General features: G+C 37.7%; 1 long non-coding RNA gene and 1 other non-coding gene across 2 annotated transcripts; one reads left to right on the forward strand and one right to left on the reverse strand.

Moving 5' to 3' along the window:
• Positions 1-2,273: 2,273 nt before the first annotated feature.
• LOC112788312 (small nucleolar RNA R71) lies at positions 2,274-2,381 on the forward strand. Its single transcript, XR_003195680.1, has one exon. It is a non-coding gene; the product is annotated as a small nucleolar RNA R71 (small nucleolar RNA).
• A 14,058-nt stretch (positions 2,382-16,439) lies between these two features.
• LOC140182540 (uncharacterized) lies at positions 16,440-20,449 on the reverse strand. The gene is made up of 3 exons (XR_011878314.1): positions 19,967-20,449; positions 19,531-19,692; positions 16,440-16,637 (listed from the first exon to the last, which is right to left on the reverse strand). It is a non-coding gene; the product is annotated as an uncharacterized lncRNA (long non-coding RNA).
• Positions 20,450-27,774: the final 7,325 nt, after the last annotated feature.

Consider the following 27,774-nt stretch of genomic DNA (forward strand, 5'->3'; position numbering starts at 1 on the left):
GTTCTGTAGCTCCAGAAAGTCCACTTTGAGTGCAGGGAGGTCAGAATCCAACAGCATCAGCAGTCCTTTTTCAGCCTGAATCAGATTTTTGCTCAGCTCCTTCAATTTCAGCCAGAAAAATACCTGAAATTACAGAAAAACACACAACTCATAGTAAAGTCCAGAAATATAAATTTTTCCTAAAAACTAATAAAAATAGACTAAAAACTAACTAAAACATACTCAAAACTATATGAAATTATCCCCAAAATGTAGCCTGTTTCTGGCATTTAACGCCAGGCAGATGCTTGTTTCTGGCGTTAAACGCCAGCTTGGTGCCTGTTTCTGATGTTAAACACCAGACAGATGCCTGTTTCTGACGTTTAAACGCCAGACTGCTCTCCTCCAGGGGGTGCTGTTTTCAATGCTATTTTTCATTCTGTTTTTGATTTTTCAGTAGTTTTTGTGACTCTACATGATCATCAACCTACTAAAACACGAAATGACAAAAGGAAAATAAAATAGATATAATTAAATAACATTGGGTTGCCTCCCAATAAGCACTTCTTTAACGTCAATAGCTTGACAGTGAGCTCCCATGGAGCCTCACAGATGTTTAGAGCATTGTTGGGACCTCCCAATACCAAACTTAGAGTTTGACTGTGGGGGTTCAACACCAAACTTAGAGTTTGGTTGTGGCCTCCCAACACCAAACTTAGAGTTTGATTGTGGGGGCTTTGGTTGACTCTGCAGTGAGAGAAGCTTTTCATGCTTCCTCTCCATGGTTACAGAACGAGATTCTTGAGTCTTAAACACAAGGTTGTCCTCATTCAGTTGAAGGACTAATTCTCCTCTGTCCACATCAATCACAGCTCTTGCTGTGGCTAGGAAGGGTCTTCCAAGGATGATGGATTCATCCTCTTCCTTCCCAGTGTCTTGGATTATGAAATCAGCAGGGATGTAAAGGCCTTCAACCTTTACTTACACATCCTCTATTTGTCCATAAGCCTGTTTTCTTGAGTTGTCTGCCATCTCTAATGAGATTCTGGCAGCTTGCACCTCAAAGATCCCAAGTTTCTCCATTACAGAGAGTGGCATTAAGTTTATTCCTGACCCCAGGTCACACAGAGCCTTCTTAAAGGTCATGGTGCCTATGGTACAGGGTATTAAGAATTTGCCAGGATCCTGTTTCTTTTGAGGTAATTTTTGCCTATCCAATGCATTCAGTTCATTAGTGAGCAAGAGAGGTTCATCTTCCCAAGTCTCATTACCAAATAATTTGGCATTCAGCTTCATGATTGCACCAAGGTACTAAGCAACTTGCTCTTCAGTAATTTCTTCATCCTCTTCAGAGGACGAATACTCATCAGAGCTCATGAAGGGCAGAAGGAGGTTCAATGGAATCTCTATGGTCTCTAATTGAGCCTCAGATTCCTTTGGTTTCTCGAAGGAAAACTCCTTATTGGTCACTGGACGTCCCAGGAGGTCTTCCTCACTAGGATTCACATCCTCCTCCTCCATTGTGGGTTCGGCCATGATGGTTAAATCAATGGCCTTGTACTCTCTGGTTTTTCTTCTGAATTGCTTGGGAGAGTACTAGGAGGAGTTTCAGTGACTCTTTTACTCAGCTGGCCCACTTGTGCCTCCAAATTTCTAATGGAGGATCTTGTTTCATTCATGAAACTTACAGTGGTCTTAGATAGATCAGAGACTATATTTGCTAAGCTAGATGGATTCTGCTTAGAATTCTCTGTCTGTTGCTGAGTGGATGATGGGAAAGGCTTGCTATTGCTAAACATGTTTCTTCCACCATTATTAAAGCCTTGTTGAGGCTTTTGTTGATCCTTCCATGAGAAATTTGGATGATTTCTACATGAGGGATTATAGGTGTTTCCGTAGGGTTCACCCATGTAATTCACCTCTGCTATTGCAGGGTTCTCAGGATCATAAGCTTCTACTTCAGAAGAGGCCTCTTTGGTACTGTTGGATGATTCCTTCAATCCATTCAGACTTTGAGAGATCATATTGACTTGCTGAGTCAATATTTTATTCGGAGCCAATATGGCATTCAGAGTATCAACTTCAAGAACTCCCTTCCTTTGAGGTGTCCCATTATTCACAGGATTCCTTTCAGAAGTGTACATGAACTGGTTATTTGCAACCATGTCAATGAGTTCTTGAGCTTCTGCCGGCATTTTCTTTAGGTGAATGGATCCACCTACAGAATGGTCCAATGACATCTTTGATAATTCAAACAGACCATCATAAAATATATCCAGGATGGTCCATTCTGAAAGCATGTCAAAAGGACACTTTTTGGTCAGTTCCTTGTATCTCTCCCAAGCTTCATAGAGGGATTCACCTTCCTTCTGTCTGAAGGTTTGAAGATCCACTCTAAGCTTGCTAAGCTTTTGAGGAGGAAAGAACTTGGCTAAGAAAGCCGTGACCAGCTTATCCCAAGAGTTTAGGCTATCCTTAGGTTGAGAGTCCAACCATACTCTAGCTCTATCTCTTACAGCAAATAGGAAAAGCATAAGCCTGTAGACCTCAGGCTCAACCCCATTGGTCTTAACAGTATCATAGATCTGCAAGAATTCAGTTAAGAACTGAAAAGGATCTTCTGATGGAAGTCCATAAAACTTGCAGTTCTGTTGCATCAGAGAAACTAATTGAGGTTTCAGCTCAAAGTTGTTTGCTCCAATGGCAGGGATTGAGATGCTTCTTCCATGTAAATTGGAATTTGGTGCAGTGAAGTCACCAAGCATCTTCCTTACATTGTTATTATTTTCGGCCATGTCTCCTTTTCCGAAATTTTCAGTCAGATTTTCTCCAGAGAGTTGTGCTTTAGCTTCCCTTAACTTCCTCTTCAGAGTCCTTTCAGGTTCAGGATCAGCTTCGACAAGAATGTTCTTATCCTTGTTCCTGCTCATATGAAAAAGAAAAAAACAGAAAAGAAGAGGAATCCTCTATGTCACAGTATAGAGATTCCTTATGTGAGTATAAGAAGAGAATAATGGAGGAAAGAAAAGATAAGAATCCAAACACAAGGGAGAGGAATGAGTTCGAATTCTTTGGTGAAAGAGGGGTGTTAGTAGATGAATAAATAATTAGAAAGAGATGATGAGAAGAGAAATTCGAAAATTAAATAAATTAGAATAAAAGTATTTTTGTTTTTAAATTGAATTTAAAATAAAAAATAAAAATTAAAGTTCGAAAATTAAGAAAGGAAAAATGAATCAAATTAAATTAAATTTAAAACAATTAGTTAATTTAAAAAGGAATTTTGAAAAAGAGGGAAGGGATTTTCAAAAATTAGAGATAGAATTAGTTAGGTAGTTTTGAAAAAGATATGATTGAAATAGTAAACTTTTAAAATCAAACAAAAAGTCAAGTAGTTAATTGAAAAAGATTTGAAAATCAATTTTTGAAAAGATAAGAAGTTAGAAAGGAAGTTAGAAAAGATTTTGAAATTGATTCTAAAAAGGATGTGATTGAGACTTATTTTGAAAAAGATATGAAAAAGAAATTTAAAAAGATTTGGTTTTGAAATCAAAGTTGGTTACTTGATTAACAAGAAACTAAAAGATATGAGTCTAGAGTTTAAAGATTGAACTTTTCTTAATAGGCAAGTAACAAACTTAAAAATTTTGAATCAATCACATTAATTGTTAGCATTAATTTCGAAAATATGAAATAAAAATAAGAGAAAGATTTTGAAAATAATTTTGAAAGTTTCAAAATTTATGAAAGAAAAATGAAAAAGATTTGAATTTTGAAAAAGATTTGAAAAAGATAGAATTTTTTTTAAATTGAAAATTTATTTGACTCATAAGAAACAACTAAGTTTTTTAAACTTTTGACTAGATCAAATCAAATTTTCAAAAATTATGAGTGAAATAAGGGAAAGATATTTTTTTATTTTTGAATTTTTAATGAAGAAAGAGAAAAACATCAAAAAGACTCAATGCATGAAAATTTTGGATCAAAACAAATGATGCATGCAAGAACACTATGAATGTCAAGATGAACATCAAGAACAGTTTGAAGATCAAGATGAACATCAAGACTTATTTTTGAAAATTTTTAAGAAAAGAAAAACATGTAAGACACCAAACTTAAAAATTTTTCATGTATAGACACTATGAATGCAAGAATGCATATGGAAAACAACAAAAGACACAAAACATAAAAATGCAAAGATCAAACAATGCAAATCATCAAGAACAACTTGAACATTATGAAGAACACCATGCATGAGTTTCGAAAATTAAAGGAAATTATAAAAGCATGCAATTGACACCAAACTTAAAATTTGACACAAGATTCAAGCAAGAAACATCAAATTAAGTTTTTTTTTTGGTTTTTATGATTTTATAAGATTTTTTTGGTTTTTTTTTTATATATTATTTTCGAAAATAAGAAATAAAAAAGCTTAAAAATAAAATAAAATTACCTAATCTGAGCAACAAGATGAACTGTCAGTTGTCCAAACTCGAACAATCCCCGGCAACGGCGCCAAAAACTTGGTGCGCAGAAATCGTGACGGTTCATTCCTTGGTAACGGCACTAAAAACTTAATACGCATGTTCATAATCTTAGTTCTTTGTCACAACTTCGCACAACTAACCAGCAAGTGCACTGGGTCGTCCAAGTAATAAACCTTACGTGAGTAAGGGTCGATCCCACGGAGATTGTCGGCTTGAAGCAAGCTATGGTCATCTTACAAATCTCAGTCAGGCAGATTCATATGGTAATGGATATTTGATAATTAAAATATAATTAAAATATAAATAAAACGTAAATTAAAGATAGAGATACTTATGTAATTCATTGGTGAGAGTTTCAGATAAGCGTATGAAGATGCTTGTTCCTCCTGAACCTCTACTTTCCTATTGTCTTCATCCAATCATTCATACTCCTTTCTATGGCAAGCTGTACGTTAGGCGTCACCGTTGTCAATGGCTACATCCTGTCCTCTCAGTGAAAATGGTCCAATACGCTGTCACTGCATGGCTAATCATCTGTCGGTTCTCGATCATACTGGAAGAGGATCCATTGATCCTTTTGCGTCTGTCACTAGGCCCAGCACTCGCGAGTTTGAAGCTTGTCGCAGCCATCCCTTCCCAGATCCTACTCGGAATACCACAGACAAGGTTTAGACTTTCCGAATCTCAAGAATGGCCGTCCATGGATTCTAACTTATACCACGAAGACTCTGATTAAGGAATCCCAGAGATATTCATTCAATCTAAGGTAGAACGGAAGTGGTTGTCAGGCACGCGTTCATAGGTTGGGAATGATGATGACTGTCACGATCATCACATTCATAATGAAGTGCGAATGAATATCTTAGAATCGGAATAAGCTTGCTTTGAATAGAAAAACAATAGTACTTTGTATTAATTCATGAGGAACAGCAGAGCTCCACACCTTAATCTATCGTGTGTAGAAACTCTACTGTTGAAAATACATAAGAACAAGGTCCAGGCATGGCCGAGTGGCCAGCCCCCATAAAGGTCTAAGATAGCATAAAACTGATCAAAGATGTCTAATACAATAGTAAAAGGTCCTATTTATATTAGACTAGTTACTAGGGTTTACAAAAATGAGTAAATGATGCAGAAATCCACATCTGGGGCCCACTTGGTGCGTGCTTAGGCTAAGCATTGAGCTTTACACGTGTAGAGGCTTCTCTTGGAGTTGAACACCAGTTTGTAACTTGTTTCTGGCGTTTAACTCCATTTTGCAACCTGTTTCTGGCGTTTAACTCCAGAATGCAACATGGAACTGGCGTTGAACGCCAGTTTGCATCATCTAAACTCGGGCAAAGTATAGACTATTATATATTTCTGGAAAGACCTGGATGTCTACTTTCCAACGCAATTGAAAGCGCGCCATTTGGAGTTTTTTAGCTCCAGAAAATCCACTTTGAGTGCAGGGAGGTCAGAATCCAGCAGCCTCTGCGGTCCTTCTTCAGCCTCTGAATCTGATTTTTGCTCAAGTTCCTCAATTTCAGCTAGAAAATACCTGAATTCACAGAAAAACACACAAACTCATAGTAAAGTCCAGAAATATGAATTTTTATTAAAAACTAATAAAAATATACTAAAAACTAACTAAATCATACTAAAAACTATGTAAAAATAATGCCAAAAAGCATATAAATTATCCGCTCATCAGCGTGCCACTTGGTATCGAAGGCGTGGCATGCCAGCTCCAAAAAGTTACTTAGGCATGCCACTTGAGGAACCAGGTGTGGCACGCCAAGCTTGAGAAGTCCACAATTGTATAGGCGTGCCACTTGAGTAGCATGGCGTGGCACGCTGGTACTAAATCCCAGAGAAGGGGCTGAAGGCCAATGAAGTCTGGGCGTGCCACTTGAGGTCGAAGGCGTGGCATGCCAGGCTCTCAATCTCACTTAGGCATGCCACTTGAGAGACCAGACGTGGCACGCCAATGCACAAAGAGGCCAAAGCAAGGGCTAGGCGTGCCACTTGGTATCGAAGGTGTGGCACGCCAGTCCAAGAATCTCACTATGGCGTGCCACTTGAGTGCTGGCCGGGACTCGCCAGCTGCTGGAACCAAGGCAAGATCATGGGTGTGGCACGCTGGTACAAGTTTCCAGAAAGGATGAAGGAGGCCAAATACATGGGCGTGCCACTTGGTGTCGAGGGCATGGCATGCCATTCACTTTTCCTCACTTAGGCGTGCCACTTGGTATTGAAGGCGTGGCACGCCAGTGTCATTCAGGAAGCAAAAGCCATTGGGACGTGCCACTTGAGTTCGTGGCGTGGCACGCCAAACAGAGGAATCACTTGCTTACAAAGGGCGTGGCACGCCAGACCTTGGGCATGCCACGCTAGTTCAACTTTCCAGAGAGCTTGTTCCAGCGTGCAGCAAAGGTGTGGCATGCCAAACCCTGGACGTGCCATGCTAGTTCAAGTCTCCAGATGCAAGAAGAAGAGGAAAGAGGCTAGGGCATGCCACTTGAGCTCGAAGGCGTGACACGTCAGGCTACATGGATATTAAAAGACCCTAGGCATGCCACTTGAGCTCGAAGGCATGGCACGCCAGGGATGTTATTGAAGAAGATCGTGCCACTTGAGGGATTGGGCGTGGCACGCTAAGCCAGAATTGGAGGAGAACGTGACCCGCCACTGAAGCGCTAGCCACACGCCAGCTGGGAAGTCACGCTTATTGAGTTTCCTTTCCCTCCAAATTGTAATTTTCCTTTTTCACTTTTGTAATTCTTTTATTTTGAGAGCTAGAAGTAGTATAAATGCCCCCCAAGAAGTACTGAAAAAGGGGGGCTTAAGCAGTTAGAGAGACTAGTTTTAGATTTACTTTTACTCTTCATCATCTTCTTTAATTTTGAGTACTTTTCTTTGAGCTATGAGTAGCTAAATTCCCTCTCATTGAGAGAGGGAGCTCTGTTGTACTTGATGGATTGATGATTCTTCTTCTCTTCATCTTCTCTTTGATTTGCTAGAAGGAATTTCTTTTTTAATGCTTAGTGTTCAATTATCTTGGAAAAGAGATTGAATGCAAAATGGGTTTCATGGGAACCTTGGGAAAGGAAACATGAAACCATGCTTGAATCCCTTCTCACACTTGAGTAGGATCTGGGTTTTGGTGTTTGGATATGGTGACATATAATCCTCCCTCTTCTTGGACCTATGATGATGTGTGGTATAATCAGGGACCAAGCATATCTCTTTTCATGAATAATTGGACCAAGGAATTGGCTATTGATCAAGATCTGAGAGATTGAGTCACCAAGGGATTGGGGTTCAATTAATCATGATTGCCAAGAGGTCAATGAGTTGCATGATTGAAGAGGATATAAGCTGGAATTGATCCAAAGAGACAACATCTCCTGATCTCAATAAATTTCCCCATTTTTATCTATCACTTTCTTTATAGCTTGCTTTTACATTTTGTAATTCCCCATTCCCATTTACAATTAAGTCATTTATGATTCTGCACTTTACATTCTGCCATTTCCATTTCTGTACTTTATTGCTTTCCTTTACATTTTAGCCATTTACAATTCTGTCATTTATAATTCTGCAATCACAATCTATCTGTCTGCTTGACTAATTCATCAATTGATTAACACTGCTCAAATTTACCAATCTCTGTGGATACGATCCCTATCCACTGTGGGTTATTACTTGACGATAATTTTGGTGCGCTTGCCAAAAGAACTGATTCACCATTTTTGATTGGGGTGTGAATTCAGACTCATCAAGTTTTATGGTGCCGTTGCCGGGGATTGGTTTAAATTTGACAGTAATTAAATTGATTGGGGAGCTAGATTAAGCATTTTTTTATTTACCTTTTAGCTCTTTACTTTTCTGTCTACTCTGTTTCCGTAGTTTTACTTTGATTATTCTAGCTATTCACTGTCCATATTTCCATTCTTCTAACTATTTGATTAATTACCTCAACCAAGCTAACCACTAATCTTACTACAGTGATTCTTTCACTCATCCTCCACTTACTGTTTGTTGAATGTATAACAGGTAGAAGGGGAGAAACTTCATCTTCCTTTGATAGTGAAATTGAGAGGACCTTCCTTAGATTAAGGAGGGAAGCAAGATGCAAAAGCATAGTTGGAGAGGAACTAGTGGAGGAAGATCTGTGAACCACCATGGATGACGAAGTACATGACAATGTTGGAGGAGATGCTGGAAATCATGTTGGACAAGAAAGGAGAGTCTTAGGCTCCTACATCAACCCAAATCCAGAAAACTGTGGCAGCAGCATCCTCAAACCAACGATCCTTGCCAATAACTTTGAGTTGAAACCTCAACTCATCACACTTGTCCAGAATAACTGTTCATATGGAGGAAGTGCCCAAGAAGACCCAAATCAACATCTCAACACATTCTTGAGGATATATGATACTGTAAAGTCCAATAGGGTACACCCTGACACCTACAAGCTACTCTTATTCCCCTTCTCACTCAGAGATAAGGCAGCAAAGTGGTTGGAAGCATTCCCTAAGGAGAGCCTAACCACATGGGAGGATGTTGTAAACAGATTTCTTGCAAGATTTTATCCTCCGCAAAGAATCAACATGCTAAGAGCTGAGGTGCAAACTTTCAGACAACAAGATGGTGAAACAATCTATGAGGCCTGGGAGAGATTAAAGGATTTGACAAGAAGATGCCCACCAGAAATGTTCAATGAGTGAGTACAACTACACATCTTCTATGAAGGGCTGTCCTATGAATCAAAGAAGGACATGGATCATTCTTCAGGAGGCTTACTCAATAAGAAAAACACCATTGAAGAAGCCATAGATGTCATTGAGACTGTAGCTGAAATGAGTATTTCTATGCTTCAGAAAGAACTCAGAAGAAAGGAGTACTAGAACTCAATTCTGTGGATGCCTTGTTAGCTCAAAACAAGGCAATTGCAGCCCAACTAGCAGCCTTAACCAAGAAGATGGAGGCTGCTCAAGTTTCAGCCATTCAAGACCAAATTCCTCAACAAGAAGGAAGTGTATTAGAATCTGAAGGTGACTAGGAACAAGCTAACTATGTGAACAACTCATCCAGACCACCATATGATCCAAACCTCAAGACATACAACCCAGGTTGGAAGAACCACCCAAATTTTGGGTGAGAAAACCAACAAAGCCATAACCAGGACCACAACAAACCTTATCCATCAAATCAACACAACACTCACAACCCTAACCATCAAACAGGCAACCATAGACCTTACCATAACTCACAAAACACATCATACCATGGCAACCAACCAGCACACAACAACCACAATCAAGACACACCACCCTCAACTATGCAACCATGTGAAATCAAGAGCAACTTTGAGAGGATGGAAGCTGCAATAGTAGATCTATCATCACAGCTTGCAGGAGTAGTCTCCACCCTTGTGGAGAGACAAACACAGACTAACAGAAGGATAGATGCAAATCAAGAATACAGGTCAAATCTGAAAAATCAAGGCGCAGCAATCTCAAAGTTGGAAGCACAAGTGGAGATCTTATCAAAGAAAATCCCAATGTCCACACACACATTTCCCAGTGATACCATGGCCAACCCAAGAGGGGAATGCAAGGCCATTACACGTAGAAGTGGGAACGTTGTGGTGGAAGGAACCCTAAGCAAAGTTAACCATAAAGAAGAAGTTGCAGAAAAGCATGAAAACAAGAATGAAGAAGAGACCCCTGCTCCACCCTCACCAAAACCAGTCTTGAAGTCTTATGTGCCAAAGGCACAATACCCACAAAGGCTGGGAAAAGATGGGAAGGATGGCCAATTCTCTAAGTTTCTAGAGATCTTCAAAAAGCTCCAAATCAACATACCATTTGCTGAGGCATTGGAGCAAATGCCACTTTATGCCAAATTCTTGAAAAAACTTATAACAAGAAAAAAGAACTGGAGGGCAAAGGAGACTATAGTACTAACTGAAGAATGTAGTGCCATCATACAAAAGAAGCTACCTCAGAAGATGAAGGACCCAGGGAGTTTCCAAATCTCCTGCATCAAAGGGGATATCAACATTGAGAAGGCCTTGTATGACCTGGGAGCTAGTATAAATCTCATGTCCCTAGCCATGATGAGAAGAATGAAGATTGAGGAAGCCAAACCAACAAGAATGGCACTCCAATTGGCTGACAGAACATTTAAGTTTCCACATGGCGTAGTGGAAGACTTGTTGGTGAAAGTAGGGGAATTCATTTTCCCATCTGATTTTGTTGTGCTGGACATGGAAGAAGAGGCCAACACATCAATCATCCTAGGAAGGCCATTCCTAGCTACTACTGGAGCCATCATTGATATGCAAAAAGGGGAACTAGTCTTGAGATTACATAAAGAGAAGATGGTCTTCAATGTCTTCAAGGCACTGAGTTACCACAAGGAATCCATAGGAGAATGCATGATGGTGGACACCATAGAATAGATAGTTCAAGGATTTTAGGAGGAAGAACAATGTGAAGGAGCTATTGAGCTAGAACATCAAGCATCAAGTGGAGAACTACCACAAGGAACCATGAAGAATTCAATCATGCCAACCACCACAGATAACAAAGAAGTAGAGGCACCAAAACTAGAGTTGAAAACCTTACCACCCAGCATGAAATATTCATATTTGGGTGCCAACAACACCCACCAAATAATCATAAATTCATGTCTGAGTAAGGAGCAAGAAGAGGAGCTTATCCAAGTGCTGAGACAACACAAGGATGCCATAGGCTGGACACTTGCAGATTTAAAAGGGATCAGTCCTTCAATGTACATGCACAAGATCCTACTTGAGGAAGATGCCAAACCTTCAAGGCAACAACAAATGAGGCTGAATCCAACTATGAATGAAGTGGTTCAAAAAGAAGTGTTGAAGTTGTGGCAAGCAGGGGTGATTTATCCCATCTCAGACAGCCCTTGGGTAAGCCCGGTGCAAGTAGTCCCAAAGAAGGGAGGGATCACTGTTGTGTCAAATGAGAAGAATGAATTGATACCCACAAGAAGAGTGACCGAATGGCTTATGTGCATTGACTATCGGAAACTCAATAAAGCTACCCGAAAAGACCACTTTCCCCTGCCCTTTATGGACCAGATGCTTGAAAGACTCGCAGGGCACGAATACTACTACTTTCTGGACGGTTACTCTGGCTACAACCAAATAGTTGTAGATCCCAAGGACCAGGAGAAAACCTCTTTTACTTGCCCCTATGGAGTCTTTGCTTATAGGAGAATGCCCTTTGAATTGTGCAATGCAACTACAACATTCCAAAGGTGCATGCTCTCCATCTTTTCAGACATGGTTGAGAAGTTCATAGAAGTATTCATGGATGATTTTTCTGTGTTTGGAAACTCATATTCTGATTGCCTATGTCATCTTGCCCTGGTGCTAAAAAGGTGCCAAGAAACTAACCTGGTTTTGAACTGGGAGAAGTGCCATTTTATGGTGACTGAGGAGGTGGTTCTTGGTCACAAGATTTCAAAAAAGGGCATAGAAGTAGACAAGGCAAAGGTGGAAGTAATTGAGAAATTACCTCCACCTTGCAATGTTAAGGCAATCAGAAGCTTTTTGGGACACGCTGGGTTCTATAGAAGGTTCATCAAGGACTTTTCAAAAATTGCAAAACCTCTTAGCAACCTACTTGTCTCAAATACTCCTTTTGTTTTTGATAGAGAGTGCATGGTAGCCTTTGATGAGCTTAAGAAGAGACTCTTCTCTGCACCTATTATAGCACTACCTAGCTAGGATCTTCCTTTTGAATTAATGTGTGATGCATCTGATTTTGCTGTCGGTGCCATTCTAGGACAGAGGAAAGATAAGCTAGTATATGTTATTTACTATGCTAGCAAGGTCCTTAATGAGAATCAAAGGAACTACACAACAACAGAGAAAGAACTTTTTGCCATAGTCTTTGCTTTTGATAAGTTTAGATCATATCTTATTGGCTCCAAAGTAATTGTATTCACTGATCATGCAGCACTCAAATACTTGCTTACCAAACAAGAATCTAAGCCCAGATTAATAAGATGGATTCTGCTACTACAAAAATTTGACATTGAGATTAAAGATAGGAGCAGAGCAGAGAACAAGGTAGCTAACCACCTCTCAAGGATTCCACAAGAAGAAGAAGAGATACACCAAGATGCAGTAAATGAAAGCTTCCCTGATGAGCAGTTGATGATGATCTGAGTAGCCCCTTGGTTTGCAGACATAGCTAATTTCAAGGCTATTGGGGAACTACCAACCAACATCAACAAACACATAAGGAGAAAGCTAATCAAGGATGCCAAACACTACATCTGAGATGACCCCTATTTGTTTAAGAAGTGTGCTGATGGAATCTTGAGAAGGTGTGTCTCTCATGAAGAAGGTCAGGAAGTGCTGTGGCAGTGCCATGGATCCGCATATAGAGGCCACTTCAGTGGAGAAAGAACAGCAGCAAAAGTGCTTCAATTCGAATTTTACTGGCCAACAATGTTCAAGGATGCTAAAGAATTGGTGTCAAGATGTGATGAGTGCCAAAGAGCTGGTAATCTAACCAAAAGAAATGAGATGCCACAACAATTCATACTAGAGCTTGAACTATTTGATGTATGGGGAATTGACTTTATAGGACCCTTCCCAACCTCCTACTCAAATAGTTACATATTGTTGGCTGTTGATTATGTCTCAAGATGGCTAAAAGCCATAGCCACTATGACAAATGACAACAAGGTTGTGATAAGCTTCTTGAGAAGGAACATCTTCAGTAGATTTGGAGTTTCTAGAGCCCTCATTAGTGATGGAGGGACACACTTCTGCAACAAACAACTTGAGATACTCCTTCTCAGGTATGGAGTCAAGCACAAGGTGGCAACTCCGTATCATCCACAGACCAACGGGCAAGCTGAGATTTCAAATAGAGAATTAAAAAGAATTCTTGAAAAAACTGTTCGAAGCTCAAGAAATGATTAGTCTAAGAAGCTGGATGATGCATTATAGGCCTACAAGACAGCCTACACGACACCCATTGGGATGTACCCATACCAACTGGTATATGGGAAGGCTTGTCACTTACCAGTTGAGCTTGAGCATAGAGTGTTTTGGGCTCTAAAAATGCTAAACTATGATTAACAAGCTACTGGAGAAAGAAGATTAATGCAACTCAATGAGCTGAAGGAATTTAGAAATCAAGCATATGAGAATGCAAAAGTCTACAAAGAGAACAAAAAAAGGTGGCATGATCAAAGGATAGCAAGAAGAGAGTTCACTGAAGGACAAAAGGTGCTGCTGTACAGCTCCAGACTCAAGTTCTTCCCTGAAAAACTTAAGTATTGATGGTCAGGACCCTTCAGGATACTCAAGGTGTTTTCCTATGGTCATGTAGAGCTCATGGAGGACAAGACTCAGAGAACTTTCACTGTCAATGGCCATAGACTCAAATACTACTTCGGAGGTTCCCTAGAGGAGCAGAGAGTGAGCTCAAGCTAAACTAAAGATGGAGGAGTGTCAAGCTAGTGACAATAAAGAAGCGCTAGTTGGGAGGCACCCCAACACTTTATCCTTTTGATTTATTATTTTTCTTAGAAGTAGTTTAAAAATTTATTGCTTTAGATAGTTTAAGTTTCAGTTTCGCACTTGTGTTGCATTACCATTAAGAATTAGATTGCAAGTGGTAGGTTAAGAAGTCTAAATATTAGTTTTGGTAGTTAGGACACCCTGACATTCTTGTGTCTCTTTTATTCTGGAATTGCAACTTGATGAATGCATTTACTAACGATGAGTAAGTGGGCTGAGAACTAGCTAAAAGGCTAAGTTTGGTGTGGCCACTTACCCACTTAATCTAGGCTTACAACCATTTTGATAACTTGATTTTGAAGAGTAAGCCTAGAGATTAAGTTTGGTGTGGCCCCCACCATACAAGGATCACCTAGCAAGCCCAATTTTAGTCAATCTGAAAGCACTTAATATTTTAGCAAGAACATAAATATGGTTTAATGTGTTCAGAAGAGGTTAGAAACAAAAGAAAATGAAGAGATTGGAGTTTTTTCATCCTTATGAACACATTAAATACACAATGATGAAACCAATTTATTAAGATGCAATAGGATTAAGTTTGGTGTCCCAAGGGACACCCATCAGTTGCAATCCCACTTACCCATGATAAGAAGGAATGTGAAGGATTCTTTGGTCATCACAAACGGGTTTCAGTTTCATTTTCAAGAGAAAAAATAGGACCTATAAGGTGAATCACTCATAAAGTAAAGAAGTCAAAGTGTACTTACCCTTTGGAACTCAACACATGCAGGAGGCACAGTGAGAAGAGGGTTGGCGCCTCTTCCCACGCTAGGCACAACTCCCTAAGTGGGAAAATATTGAATCCTTTTTATTTTCCACAATTCAAATCACACTCTTCACCCCCTATAAAAGCCTCACTCTCCCAACTCTTCTCCCACTTCTAACCCCTAATCACACACAAAAAAGAATCCAAACACTTTTCTTCTTCTTTTCTCTTTTCGCCTTCCACTACTTCTTGATGCCAGGGCATCTTGGCTAGTTTTACTAGCCATTTTTTGTATGCTTTAGGTTGGTTTCATGCATTTTCTTATGAAATAAGCAAGTATTTGGTTGAAAATGCATTCATACCATGATTCAAGCAAACATTGTGAATTTTGAATGATTTCATGAGAATTATGCATGAATTGAATGATAAAATGGATGATGCATGATCTCATGATTAAGAGCAAGAATTTGATGTACTTTGTTTGATTGATTTTAGGTAACAAGAAGCAGAGAAGAGCCACGTTAGTGGCTACGTTAGTGCCACTAACATGGCCATTAAAGTGGAAGGAAGGAAAGCTTGGAAAGTTAGTGAGAACGTTAACGCCACTAATGTTAGCGAAGGGCAAGAAAACCCACGTTAGCGACCCCGTTAGCTCCACTAACATGGGCACTAACGTGGAAGAAAAGAGAAGCCCCAACGTTAGTGAGAAAGTTAATGGTATTAACGTGGATGAAAGGAGGCAGCTGTGAAAGTTAGTGGAAAAGTGAATGCCACTAACGTTTGCGAAGCCAAGAACACCCACGTTAGTGGCCATGTTAGTGCCACTAACGTGGGCATTAAAATGGAACAAAGGAGGCAGCTGTGAAAGTTAGTGGAAAAAGTGAACGCCACTAACGTTTGCGAAGCAGAGAAGGCCACGTTAGTGCCACTAACGTGGGCAAAATCTCACCCAGCAGCCTGACCATGCCTTCTTCAAACAAGAATAACTTGAGCCACATAGCTTCAAATGAGGTGATTTCAGTGGAATTGGAAAGCAGGATTCCAGAGCTTTCCAAGCATATATAGCACTACATGGTGGACACTAAATTTGAGGGATAAAACCTGCCCCAAATGTGCAAAGATGAACATGGTATCAACCTGTAGTAAGGCCAGCTGACCTCTTCGTCTTCCAAGACGTGTAACTCGAGCTGTAGAGCTCCAATTGATGCGCTTCTAAAGGTTTTGGAAAGTAGACATCTAGAGCTTTTCAACAATATATAATAGTATGGGGTGGACATTAAGTTTGAGCTCCAGAACCTGGCAATACTAATCCTCTGAACACGGACGTTATTGGCACTCACTTTTGCCAATAACGCCAGCGACTATGCTAGCGACCCTGTCCCCTTCAAAGGAGCATAACTTGAGTTACAGAGGTCCAATTGAGGTTTTTCTAGTTGCGTTAGAAAGCTGACATTCAGAGATTTCCAATGATACATAGTAGTCCATAGTGGGCATGAAATTGGAGTGTAACATCCCTTCCAGCAAAATACCTTGCTTAAGTCAGGGTATTTCTACTAGAAAGAACGTTACGTGACCTTTTCTAATATTAACTACTTAATTACTGAGCCTTTGTATCGATTTCGCGTTTCAGTTTTAAGAAAATGCCAGAAAATTTTATTTTTATTCATTAATGACATGTATCAAGGATAAACATTGCAAATAATAATAACAATCACATAAGTATTATTAATAGTAATTCTTATACATAAGAAGTCATATAAACCCAAATACAACACCTACCCCTCTGTTAAAATAAAACCTCAAAGGACAAGAGTGAGGGACTCTATGAAAGCAATTAAAACCATAAAGAAAGCCTACTAATCGCTCGCAGCTTCAAATTGCGTCTTCAAACCTGTCACTGAAAGGGTGGAAAATTTGGGGGTGAGAACCAAACCATATGTTCTCAGTAGAGGTCGAGAATGCCGTGAAAGTAAAGAATAAAGCGCAAATAGTTAGTTTCATTCAGAGACATCTAAAAGAAAATTAACCTTCTTTAAAAGTATTAGTTAATTATTCAAAATCCTAGACCCATATTTTCTTTATAAAACTCATAAAAGTTTTCTAGACTGTATGAATGACTAATCTGTTCCAAGCATAGGTTCATTAAGTCTATGCTGAACCAGCTCAATCTTTCATACTTACTAAACCTCAAACACAATCCAATTACGGCCTCAGGGCCAAGCAATTCAACCAACACCCAATTCACCACAATCCAGCCAATCAGTTACAAACACAAGTAATGAGGTTCAAACACAATCAAGAGCAATTATATCAAGTATAGTAATTAGCAGTTAACAGAATTATTCATTTAGGCAAACCAATTACAATATACACACCCAAACAATGTCACATAGATGCATATGATGAATGTCTAGTCCTAGTACAGGCCATGAGCTCATGTGTCGGTTGGCTGCCCGCAATCCCGACATTTATCTAGTCACGAGTAATCCCGATTTTTCGAATACGATTTTCCGTTCCTAAATAAATGCGAATATGATAATAGCCGCTCATTTGAGACAGCCTCTACTTACTGCAGGAAAATATATATATACTCTGCTCTGCTCTGGGGAAGCGGAAAATGGCTGTAGGTAACTTAGTTTCCCTACAGAGGCTCTGGGTTGCATTAAGCAACTAATATATATTAAATATAGCTCTGGGTTGCATCAAGCAACTAATATATATATATAAATATAGCTCTGGGTTGCATCAAGCAACTAATATATATAAATATAGCTCTGGGTTGCATCAAGCAACTAATATATATATATATACAAATATCTCTTTACTCTGCTCTGGTTTCTCTTTCCTCTGCATCTCTTTACTCTACTCTAGTTGTTCTGTTCTCTGTATCTCTTTACTTTTCGCTGAATACTCTTTCATCTGTATCTATATTACTCTTTTTCTTTTTATCTCTTTACTCCTTTGTAAATGTAAATATGCAAGCGGGACAAAACCCATGTCCTTGCTAGCAACTTTATAAATCAAATATATTTTCTCAAAAGAATGAGTAAAGTTATTATCGTTAAACAAGTCTCAAGTATTCATTTTGATTAACTCCTTTTACTTTTATAAAAATTTGGACATAATCTCCTTTAAAAATAGGACTTAGCCACCCTTACGGGTTCCTTCTTTCTCAACATTTCATCAGCCTCTTTCAGCAGTTGCCACAACAATATATATTCTCAAAAACATTTGATAATAGAAAATCTATTTTTTAAATTCTATATCCAAAATAATTACCAACACAACTTGGCAGCCTGATTTCCATTTTGTTTTTAAAATATCAAATGAATTCGGAATTACGCAAATTTTATATCCATGCGACCGTCTCGGATTAATCTTTCTATTAAACTTAAAATCATAATTTTTTGCTGACTCTAGCTTTGGGAATATAAGCAAAACCGTGACTGTTCTGCAGTGTTTTAAAACCAGAAGACAGCAGCACTATACAACATTTGAAATTTCATATAAAATCCAAATTAAATCCAACTACCTTCAAAACTAATATGGTTAAACATAACTCATCCAAATTTCGTTTTCAATTAGTTCCAGGGTCATACCATTTTTAATGAAGGAGTTATGTAGCTTGAAAGTTAGGTAATTTTTTGCAGAATTCTGTTTTACAAATCATTGAACACAACCTCTTCCAAGTCCCATAACTCACTTATTAAAACATGGATAGCCCTGAAATTTAAGTCACAAATGCTAAACATACTTAATTTTCACTTCCAATTGGTTGCACCTCGATATCCAACCAGGTTCAAAAGTTATAAACTTCCAAATTTACTGATTTAAGAAAACAGAATCTGGCCTTTACTGCATAATGCATCGTATTTCAAAAATTTTTATCTTTTAAACCGCAAGGTCAACCGTTCTGAAATTTTACGACATAAAAATAATAGGACTAAGATTTCATTTAAAATTAGTTCCATTTCAAAATTCAAACTGCAGAATTTCCATAAAGGAATCAAGTTGCTGCTGTGTTAAACGTTCTGCAGAAAAAAAACCAGATTTGACATCCCCAATTCAAAAATTCACCATAAATCATAAACTTAATGAAAAAGTCTCAAATTTACCAGTTTAGTTCCTTATATCCCTAAGTTTAACCCAGACTTGGTCTCATACAATTCCAATCATCACAGAATTAGTTACAGTCTTTCAAAGTTACTGTTTTCACTTAAAGGTAATGCAGAAATTCAGATTTTACGGATTAACTTTGAAAAATCATAACTAAATCTTCAGTTAATACGAAACCTTTAAATTTAAATCCTAACAACTACACTTGTTAAAGTTTACTCAGATTTTAATCTCATACCATTTCGATTGCTAACAAATTACTAGGCCGTCCTCAAAGTAACCATTCTATTTTGAAAACCAAATTCTTAATAATAGTTTAGTCTTTTGGGCCCTAATTCTTCAACAATTCTCAATCCAGTATCAAATATATCAAATGATTATCTTAGTCTCAACCATTTATACATAATCAGTCAAAACCACAATCCTCTACTAATCTCAAGTCACTTTCATAGCCATAGCAATATACCAAACAACCATTTCAACAACCAACAATCAATAATTCAATCATCTACCATACATAATTACAATCAATTCAATCACAGCACCAAGCACAATCGCAATCACAATCCAACATTCATATAATCAATTAATTACTCACAGCCATTAATACTATTTGCAGTTATTCAATAAACCTTGTTGGCATTCCTAAATTAAAATCATTTTAAACCCCCTACCTCGATGTCGTAATCGCAGGATTTAACACAGCAATTCCCTTTATTCCTAATTCGTGGCAGCAACCACAACAGTGATACCTGAGACCCTCTGCAGCAGCGATGTCATCAATAATCGCGATAATGGTGGCAAGACCGAAATATAAATATTTTTGGGCATTTTTCCTATAACAATGAAGCGGCAAGCAGAGATAACAATAATCAAAATAGGTTGTGAATGATACAGATTCAGATACAAGGATGAAGGAGGCTGTGGTAACAAAGCAATATCAGGGCAGGGATGAAATAGTTCATAGCAGCAACGATTCTTTTGGAAAATCGATCGTCACAGTCCACAGCTACAGCAGCTTAATCAGTAATTAAATAAAACAAGAAAACAAAGCCATAGTAGTAGAATTACGGTGACTACAACAACAGGGAAGATAGCTTCCTCCTCTACCTCAGCTCGTGATTCCGGCGGCGGCGGTGGCGGAGCATCCTTCAACGACGCTGGCTAAGAGAACACCCACCACCACACGTTCTTCTCCTCCTCCGCCAGTTGTTCACGATTCTCCCCCTCCTTAACCTAATTGACGACGCAGCTTCGGAGATGATATTGGCGGTCTCCATGGTGACGGTTGCTGCGAGCTCGACGGCAGCTGAACCAGCAGCGGAGGCAACGCATGGCAGCGACAACGATGAGCGAGTGAACGTCTCCGTCGATCTCTTTCTCTTCGCGGTTTTGCTTCTCTTATTCTCTGGCTCTAACGACAGCAATGGCAACCGGCACAAGGAGCGGCACAGCGCGGCGATCCTCCTTCCTCTCTTCTTACTCCGTTCCGTCACTCTCTCCCCCTCTTCTCCGTTTCCCCCCTCAAGCTCCCCCTGTTCCCTTTCTTTCCTTTCTGTGTATGTGTTAATTTGTGAAATTAGGGTATCAATTAGGAATTTAGTGAAATTAGGATTTTATAAAGAAATAAGGATAGATATGAATAGATATTTTGATAAAATTGAAGAGTAGAGTAATTTTTTAAAATTAAATATACTCTATTAAAAATATATAAGAACATTATTCATCAACATATTGCTAAGTTCAATTAATTATTTTTAGTTTAAATTATAAAATAAGTATATTAATCACATTTTTATAAAATGTACTTTAAACTCAATACCAATTATTCAAATTAAATGATATAACATTTTATTATTTTTCTATTACCGAAACTTTAATTTCAATTTACAAAATATCTAATTATAATAAATTACTTAAACTTTAAGTATTTATAAAAATTCATTTAATCATTCCTAATAAATTAATCTCTAGGAGCTCAAACTAATAAAATAAACCATAATTTATCCATAATAGAAATTATTTAAATTAAATTATACAATTCTTTCTTATTTTTCAATTACTAAAATTATACAAAATATTTTATTATAATAAGATTACTTAAAAATATTAATTGATTTCAAAATAAAACTATCTCCGAATCTATTTAATTATTTCTAACAAAATATTTTCTAAAATTATAAAGTTTAAACTTAATAAGATAAAATCACAATTTATTTATATTTAGATTTTCAAAAATGCGAGATGTTACATTCTATCCAACTTACAAAAATTTTCGCCCTCGAAAATTGATATAAGATGGAGATAAGATTCATATTCATATCCCCTTTTGAATATTTTAAAGATAACAAGAAAAGCATATCACATAAACATAGAAGAAAATATATTAGGTGATACAAAAGTTGATAAAAATAGCTTGACGCAAACCAAATTTCAAAATCCAAAATCAAATAGGCACAATATTCGTTCAGAACTCTTAACAAAGCATGGTCACTTCTCGTTGCCTCGAAACTCCACAACTCCTTATAACTTCGTGTACTGACCAGATTCACTTTCCATACGCACAAATCGGGTCCCTAAGAACTATCATATAAGCAATACGAAACTTGAGAAGAGAAGGACAAATGGCACAATGGTATTTACGAAAAATCAGGAGAATACTTAGGTTCACAGTTGGATAAGGATGGTATTTCGCAAGGATTTGAAAGAATACGTAAGATTATCAACAAACAAGGATGTATATAAGCAATGAAATATATCATAAGGAGAGTTAATTTTGAAAGTTTAGGAAGAAATTTTGAATAAGGTGAACGAAACAGAAATATTTTTGGGCATTACGGTAACTACAACAACAGGGAAGATAGCTTCCTCCTCTACCTCAGCTCGTGATTCCGGCGGCGGCGGCGGCGGAGCATCCTTCAACGATGCTGGCTAAGAGAACACCCACCACCACACGTTCTTCTCCTCCTCCACCGGTTGTTCATGATTCTCCCCCTCCTTAACCTAATCGATGATGCAGCTTCGGAGATGATATTGGCGGTCTACATGGTGACGGTTGCTGCGAGCTCGACGGCAGCTGAACCAGCAGCGGAGGCAACGCATGGCAGCGACAACGATGAACGAGTGAACGTCTCCGTCGATCTCTTTCTCTTCGCGGTTTTGCTTCTCTTCTTCTCTTTCTGTGTATGTGTTAATTTGTGAAATTAGGGTATCAATTAGGAATTTAGTGAAATTAGGATTTTATAAAGAAATAAGGATAGATATGAATAGATATTTTGATAAAATTGAAGAGTAGAGTAATTTTTTAAAATTAAATATACTCTATTAAAAATATATAAGAACATTATTCATCAACATATTGCTAAGTTCAATTAATTATTTCTAGTTTAAATTATAAAATAAGTATATTAATCACATTTTTATAAAATGTACTTTAAACTCAATACCAATTATTCAAATTAAATGATATAAAATTTTATTATTTTTCTATTACCGAAACTTTAATTTCAATTTACAAAATATCTAATTATAATAAATTACTTAAACTTTAAGTATTTATAAAAATCCATTTAATCATTCCTAATAAATTAATCTCTAGGAGCTCAAACTAAAAAAATAAACCATAATTTATCCATGATAGAAATTATTTAAATTAAATTATACAATTCTTTCTTATTTTTCAATTACTAAAACTATACAAAATATTCTATTATAATAAGATTACTTAAAAATATTAATTGATTCCAAAATAAAAATATCTCCGAATCTATTTAATTATTTCTAACAAAATAATTTCTAAAATTATAAACTTTAAACTTAATAAGATAAAATCACAATTTATTTATATTTAGATTTTCAAAAATGCGGGATGTTACATGGAGCACAAACAAGAGGCATCTTTTAAGCCCCAAAAACACCAACTGGGTAGCAAGTGTGACGTTAGCCACACTAACTTCAGCACTAACGCCACACATGTAGCATTAGTGTGGATAACGGTGGCACTAATGATTAGCACCTGGACCTCAACTTGATTCACTTCTCTTTCAAGGACCACCCAACCTCAAAGAAGCAAGCCCACAAGTGTCAACCAATCAAGGCCACAAGAAGCATCTAGAATAGTTAATTTTCATTTCATTGTAATTTGCTTTTAATTTCATTTCATTTTGTAATTTAGGAGAGCCTATAAAAAGGCCTTAGTTTCTACATTAAATTCATTCTGGAATTGGAGATTGAAGAGGGGTCTTCGGACTCCCTCCCCTCACACATTTTTCCTTCTCTTTCTTTTCTTTGTACTTTTCATTTATAAATTCTGAAGTTTCAATTTTAGTTTTAATCTTCATCTTTACTTTTCTGTACTTTCTTTCTTTTCTATTTTGGTAGAGCAATGATCAACTAACTCTTTTCATTGGGTTAGAGAGCTCTATTGTGATTCAATGGATCAATTGTAGTTGTTGTTCTTCTTCTTCTTTCTTTTCTCTTGATTTTACTAGAGATCTTTCGATCTTCATCCAATTGGGTAATTGTCTCGGAAGAGAAATTGCTCATACTTGGATTTCCTCTGAACCTTGGAAGAGGAATGAGGAAATCATGCTAGAAATGCTCTCTCAGATTGGATTAGGTTGGGGTTGGATAGGTATTGTGACATTTAATCCTACCAATACTTTGATCTATGAATGTGTGTGGTATAATCAGTGACCAAACTTCATCTCTTCCCATGAGCAATTAAATCAAGGAATTGGGAAATTGTTCAAGCTTAGAGAGATTGGATGCCAAGGAATTGTGATCCAATCACTTATGATTTCCAAGGAGATCAATGAATGCATTGATTGAGGAAGAGATGAGAATGAACTTGATCCAGAGGATTGCAATATCTCTTGATCCCAATGTTCATTTTATTTTTTAGTTCTTACATTTACTTTTCTTGCCATTTTACTTTTCTGCACTTTATTGCTTTCTTTACTTTTATGCCATTTACATTTCCTTGTTACTTATCACCCCAATATGATTCGTCTAACTAGGAAAATCAATTAACCATTGATTGCTTAATCTGTTAATCTCTGTGGGATTCGACCTCACTATTTTGTGAGTTATTACTTGACGACAATTCGGTATACTTGCCAAATAAAAATTTTTTAAGTTACAAGTTTCCGTGCATCAAGTTTATGGTGCCGTTGCTGGGGATTAATTGTGATTAACAAACTACCGGTTGATTGATTTACTAGATTAGACACTTTTCTTTTGTCTTTGTTTTCTTTTGTTTTTTTATTTTCTTTTGCTAACTAACTGTTTGTGATATTGCCTCACTAAGAATCCCTCATTTATTACAATGGAGATTCCAATTTCTTTTGGTGATTATTGTTTGAGACAGAGCTTTTTGCAGGAAAGAAAGGAGCAATCATCATATTTTAGTCAATCAAATTTCATGGGAAACTCTCCACCACCACAAAATGATTCACTTTACTATGCTCATGGTGGGTGGGAGTATCAAGAACATGAAATAGGATACATTCCAAAGCCACAAAATGGTCCATATTTTAATGAAATTCATCACTACTCAAGTTGTGGCTGGAAAGATCAAAATCAAAGAGATTTCACTCATTCATACCCCATTCATCAAGAGCCATCACCCCTCAATTATCCAACCTCACCTCCAAGTTTTACATGCCTAAATTCTTCATCACTTGAGTATACCTCAGCACAAAATTCTGTCCCAAATCTATACAATTCATTTCACCATCCACAAAACTCAATCCACTACCCACAAGAGTCATACCACTTTCAGAACACACAACAACAAAATAACCAATTCCATTCACAAGCCAACCCCGACCAACCATTACAACCTACCCAACCTCCTTTAGATAGACTTGCTAGTATGGAACTCATCATGGAAGAACTCAAAAAAAGTAGAGAAGAAGATAGACTCGCTAGGATAGAACTCCTCCTTGAAGAAATGATAAAGACAAACGAAGAGGAGAAAATAGCAAAAAGGGACCATGAAGAAAAATTGAGACAGAATGCACAACTCTATTCTGAAGAACAATTCATTGAAGAGCTGATATCACAAAGAGAGACCACTTCACTCTCTCCAGAAACAGAGGAGTTCATTCAAATGTCAAGAAAAAGGGAGGAAGTCAATCAAGGGAGACCACACTCCAATAAAATAGAGAGTTGCATAGAGGGTGAGTTTATTGAACCACTAATTCAAGAAGTTCTTGATGAAGAGAATGCTCCAACCATAGTACAACGCCCAAGTCCTGAAATCAAGGTGGTGAAGACAATCAACATGAGTACTAAAAAGAGGATGGTGACCAAGAAAGAAGGACAATATCCAGGAAGAAGAAAAGGTCAACCAAAAGCCATCCCACCCCTACCCCAACAAGCAAGTTTCCTCAAGCTAACAACAAAAGAAAGCTTGCTAGGGAGAGGCACTCAAAACAAGAGGCATTAACTGGCTCCTCTTTCCTCTTGAGGTCATTCCTCTTAACAAACTGGATTAAGAGGAAGAAAGTCATGAACAACATGTCAAGCTAATGACATTAAAAGAGCGCTTGTTGGGAGGCAACCCAACCGTAGGTAACATTTCCTTGCTTTGCTTAGTTTACTTTCAATAATTTGGCATATGATTGCATTCTAAGTTTGGTGTTGCCAAGCAACAATTTGATTTTCAATCTTCACTGGGTACTTGCAACATTCTAAATTAAGAGTGTCACACTAAGTTTGGTGTTTCCACTTATCTTTCATGCAAGGTACCAAGCACACCACTTATTAATGCAATCAAAATGTCTCTGTTTGTATCTCTAATGCCTTTATTGTATCCTTAATCTTGCTTGCTGAAACATATGCATACTCACACTTTATTCTAAGACATTCATGATCCATCATAAACCCCATCACCACTGTTTTACTTGTTGCTTGAGGATAAGCAATCATTCTATGTTTGGTGTGGGAAGGGAAAGAATAGGAGGAAAAGAGCAACAACAATGAAGATGAACTACAAGGTGGTAAAGTTCCTTTTTCCTCTTACTTATTTCCAGCACTTTAAATTGCATGATTGTCTTCTATTTTCTTTGTATGCATGTGTGATTACTCCTTGTGAATAAGCATAATTTGATATTTTATTTGTAACATGTTGCTATGATATCATGATTATCATCTTGAATTTTACTTGCACCCAATATCTTTAAGAATGCAACAAAGAAATCATTCTTTTGAAAGGAAAATATTGAATAATTTTATAAATCTTGGGGCAAGCAAAAGATTAAGAGGAGTGGAGGTTCTGATTGTATGATTGTGTATTGAGGTTGCATGTTTGTGAAATCTTGCATGGGAGCTCATAGACAGGAATTGAAATTTAGAAAAGTATTATGGGATTTCTCAAACATCTATTGATCCAAGAAGCAGCAACAAAAGAAAACAAAAGAATAAGAAAAACAAAGAACAAGCCCAAGGCTCTGAGCATCAATTACTAGGAAGAAAAAGAAAGAAACAAGAACTCAAAGAGTTATTGTCCTAGTTAAATGCCTGTGGTGAATTTGTGTCAAAGAGAGAGGCTTGAGCAAGTATATCCTAAGGGGTGCCTCAACACCTAATACCTTAGACCAACTAGTTTGGGAGTATTGATTGAAAGCTTATCTTAAAAAGCCGCTTTGAGACATGATACCTAGCGTCGAGGCCAAGATACAAAAAGAAAAGAAAAATGCTATAAAATAAGTGTTGCTTCAAAGGTGACAATCTATAAAGAGGATTCCATAATATCGTTTGAATGAAAGTCCTAAGATCTAAGACTTCCAAAATGTAAGGACTAATGAGCACTGGAATCCTTCCATAAGCATACAAATTAGAGTTAACCCCACTGTCACTTATTCACTTCACCCACTAAGGCATCATAAGCAATTCTTCAATACATTCCAATTAAGGGAATTCTTTGTGCATAGTTCTTTTGCTTGGGGACAAGCAAGATTTAAGTTTGGTGTTGTGATGCCAGGGCATCTTGGCTAGTTTTACTAGCCATTTTTTGTATGCTTTAGGTTGGTTTCATGCATTTTCTTATGAAATAAGCAAGTATTTGGTTGAAAATGCATTCATACCATGATTCAAGCAAACATTGTGAATTTTGAATGATTTCATGAGAATTATGCATGAATTGAATGATAAAATGGATGATGCATGATCTCATGATTAAGAGCAAGACTTTGATGTACTTTGTTTGATTGATTTTAGGTAACAAGAAGCAGAGAAGAGCCACGTTAGTGGCTATGTTAGTGCCACTAACGTGGCCATTAAAGTGGAAGGAAGGAAAGCTTGGAAAGTTAGTGAGAACGTTAACGCCACTAACGTTAGCGAAGGGCAAGAAGACCCACGTTAGCGACCCCGTTAGCTCCACTAACGTGGGCACTAACGTGGAAGAAAAGAGAAGCCCCAATGTAAGTGAGAAAGTTAATGGTATTAACGTGGATGAAAGGAGGCAGCTATGAAAGTTAGTGGAAAAAGTGAACGCCACTAACGTTTGCGAAGCCAAGAACACCCACGTTAGTGCCACTAAAGTGGGCATTAACGTGGAACAAAGGAGGCAGGTGTGAAAGTTAGTGGAAAAAGTGAACGCCACTAACGTTTGCGAAGCAAAGAAGGCCACGTTAGTGCCACTAACGTGGGCAAAATCTCACCCAGCAGCCTGACCATGCCTTCTTCAAACAAGAATAACTTGAGCCACATAGCTTCAAATGAGGTGATTTCAGTGGCATTGGAAAGTAGGATTCCAGAGCTTTCCAAGCATATATGGAACTACATGGTGGACACTAAATTTGAGGGAGAAAACTTGCCCCGAAAGTGCAAAGATGAACATGGTATCAACCTGTAGTAAGGCCAACTGAGCTCTTCGCCTTCCAAGACGTGTAACTTGAGCTGTAGAGCTCCAA

The sequence above is a fragment of the Arachis hypogaea genome, chromosome 20 (genome assembly GCF_003086295.3).
Source record: "Arachis hypogaea cultivar Tifrunner chromosome 20, arahy.Tifrunner.gnm2.J5K5, whole genome shotgun sequence".
In the NCBI taxonomy this organism is placed as follows: Eukaryota; Viridiplantae; Streptophyta; class Magnoliopsida; order Fabales; family Fabaceae; genus Arachis; species Arachis hypogaea.